General features: G+C 39.6%; 1 non-coding gene across 1 annotated transcript; it reads left to right on the top strand.

Annotated features, from left to right (window-relative positions):
* Window positions 1–2,331: 2,331 nt before the first annotated feature.
* LOC127206091 (U6 spliceosomal RNA) lies at window positions 2,332–2,434 on the top strand. The gene has a single exon (XR_007832774.1). It is a non-coding gene; the product is annotated as a U6 spliceosomal RNA (small nuclear RNA).
* Window positions 2,435–2,862: the final 428 nt, after the last annotated feature.

Genomic DNA, 2,862 nt, shown 5'->3' with positions numbered 1-2,862 from the left:
ATGATGAGGACCACTTGCAATAATGTGTAGAAACACTTGGAAAATTATAAAGCTCATACACAATTAGATAATTTAGACTAGGAATCTAATTTCCTTTTTAAAACCTCTATTTAACCTTTGGATCTGGATGTTTTGCATAAAACCTACATCTTTGGTTTTCCTTAAACAGCCAGGAGGTTAGATACCCTCAGTATTCCATTTTAATAGGGCAGTGGTTAGCTGGTGCCAAGAGGTAGAAGGCACTGAGCTAGATAGACTTCATGGCTGCTATACTTTTTCCATAACTTAATTCTTGTTTTCACTGATATAAAACTCTGTGTGGGTGGGAGAGAGGGCACTATAGAGAGCAGACAAATAGATCTACTAACATCCAATGCCACTGATATCAATAAAAACCATGAAAAGGACATTAAAGCAGGTTCTTAAGCAAAGAACAATAGAGAATGTAGAATAGCAAGATTGAGGATACACACTGAAAGGAGGGGTGAAGAGGACTTTCTATTGCCCTCAGTAGTGGGTTTAAGAAACAAATGGTTCAGTTAGTCATTAGTTATTGGAGGTGTATGATTTCCAAAAATTTTGAATGTTAAAACACATAGACCACCTTTTACAGATCTTGGCTATTATTAAACCAAATGAGTGTGTTTAATAAACAATTGGGTAAAGTTTGTGACTCAGGTCAAAGAACTTAGCTTGTGATATACTCTCAAGGAGTCAACAGAGTATGCTGTATTTAAAACCATTGGGCTACAAGAAATCATTAAGGGAGTGAGGAATGCATAGAGAATACTAAAGAGGGAATGGGTAGAATACTAAAGCACGTGAACGTTGACACCAAGAGGGTGGACGAAGGACCCAGAAGAAAAGATGGGCATGAGATTGCAGGGAATTCTAAAGCCCTGGCAAGACCTATAAACTTGGAGAATAAAGCTAATTTTAAGGTAAAAATAGCCTAAACTATTGATGCCAATGCTCCTCCAAAATGCAACCTGAGATTGGCCTTTGGGTTTGTAAGTGGGCATTTAGAACCCTGACTTTGAAATTTACAAGTAGTGTACTTCCCTGAAGTATTTTTTCTTTTTTGGAAGGACCTCTTAGTCTTGGCTACCCACCCCCATTCTTTCTTTAATGCCCCCCTTTGCTCCTCTCTCTTTCGCTTAACTTTTTTTTTTTTTTGCCTTTCTTTTTTTTTAATTTTTAAGATTTTTAAATTATTTATTCACATTACATCTCAATTGTTAGCCCATCCCTTGTATCTTCCCATTTCTCCCTTCCTCCTGCTTCCCCCCTACTCCCCTCCCCTATGTCTGTGACTGAGGGGAACCTCCTCCCCCTGCATATGCTCATAGGGTATCGAGTCTCTTCTTAGTGACCTATTATCCTTCCTCTGAGTGCCACCAGGCCTCCCCATCCAGGGGACATGGTCAAATATGGGGCACCAGAGTTTGTGTGAAAGTCAGATCTCCTTCTCCACTTAATAGTGGAGAATGTCCTGTCCATCGGCTAGTCTGGGTAGGTGTTTGAAGTTTACTGCCTATATTTTCCTTGGCTGGTGCCATAATTTGAGGAGGACCCCAGGGCCCAGATCCGCCTGTCATACAGTTCCTCTTGTAGTTTTCCAGGACCCTCTGGATCCTTCTATTTCCCCATTCTCCCATGCTTCTCTCACCTAAAGTATTAATAGGATGTCCTCCCCTCTGACCTACTTTCCTGGTAGGTAAAGTTTTTCATGGGGACGTACCCCTTGGACTAGTGTCTCGATATAAGTGAGTATATATCATTTAACTCTTTCTGCTTCTGGGTGAACGTACTCATTATGATAATTTCTAGTTCAATCCATTTGTCCACAAATTTTGGGAATTCCTTGTTTTTAATAGCTGAGTAGTATTCCATAGTGTAAATGGACCACAGTTTCTTTATCCATTCTTCTACTGAGGGACACGTAGGCTGTTTCCATGTTCTGGCTGTTATGAATACGGCTGCTATGAACATGTTTGAGCATCTGTCCCTGTTGTGTGCTGGAGCATCTTCTGGGTGTATTCCAAGGAGTGGGATTCGCTTAACTTTTAATTGCCATTCTCATGTTGTAAAACGTCATTAAAATGTCAGGTAACTGCCTCAAAGACCATACAAGTTCTATTTTCAAACATACTCTGTTCAGCCAGGTGCAGTGGTACACGCCTGTAATCCTAGCACTTGGGGGAGGAAGAGGTAGGCAGATTTCTGTGAGTTCAAGGCCAGCCCGGTCTACAAAACAAAAACAAAAATGAAACAAACAAACAAAAAAAAAAAAAAAATAGAAAAGAAAAGAAAAAGGAAACCCTATTCAAGAAGGCTTTGTGCTTGCTACTTAGAATTGCAACAGACATGGGAGATTAGCACTACAGCCCTGCACAAGGATGACATGCAAATTTGTGAAGCATTCCATACTTTAAAAAATATTTAATTGCCAGGTTTGGCGGTGCATGCTTGTAATCACAGCACTTGAGGAGACAGAGGCAGGTAAATCTATGTGAGTTCGAGGCCAGCCTGGTCTAGAAAGTGAGTCCAGGACAGTTAATGATACACAGAGAAATCTTGTCTTGAAACAAACAAAACAAAACAAAACCAAAAAACCGCAATTAATTAACTTTAATTAGTTAACTAAAGAAATAACAAAAGACTTCTGAACTTTGCTTCCTCATATAATATCACTCAGCTATTCATACCTCAAGCTACTGTGTGACCACTTCTTAAGTGACTGTATTAGAAGATAGGAATGGGAGTAGCCATTGTCTATATATAAGAATACTTTTAAAAGCATGTGCAATCAAAGCAGATAGAGCTGAAGGTACTCTTGGATTGTTTTAGGAGAGAGGATGC

The sequence above is a fragment of the Acomys russatus genome, chromosome 22 (assembly GCF_903995435.1).
Source record: "Acomys russatus chromosome 22, mAcoRus1.1, whole genome shotgun sequence".
In the NCBI taxonomy this organism is placed as follows: domain Eukaryota; kingdom Metazoa; phylum Chordata; class Mammalia; order Rodentia; family Muridae; genus Acomys; species Acomys russatus.
This window is presented reverse-complemented; position numbering and strand designations above follow the sequence as displayed.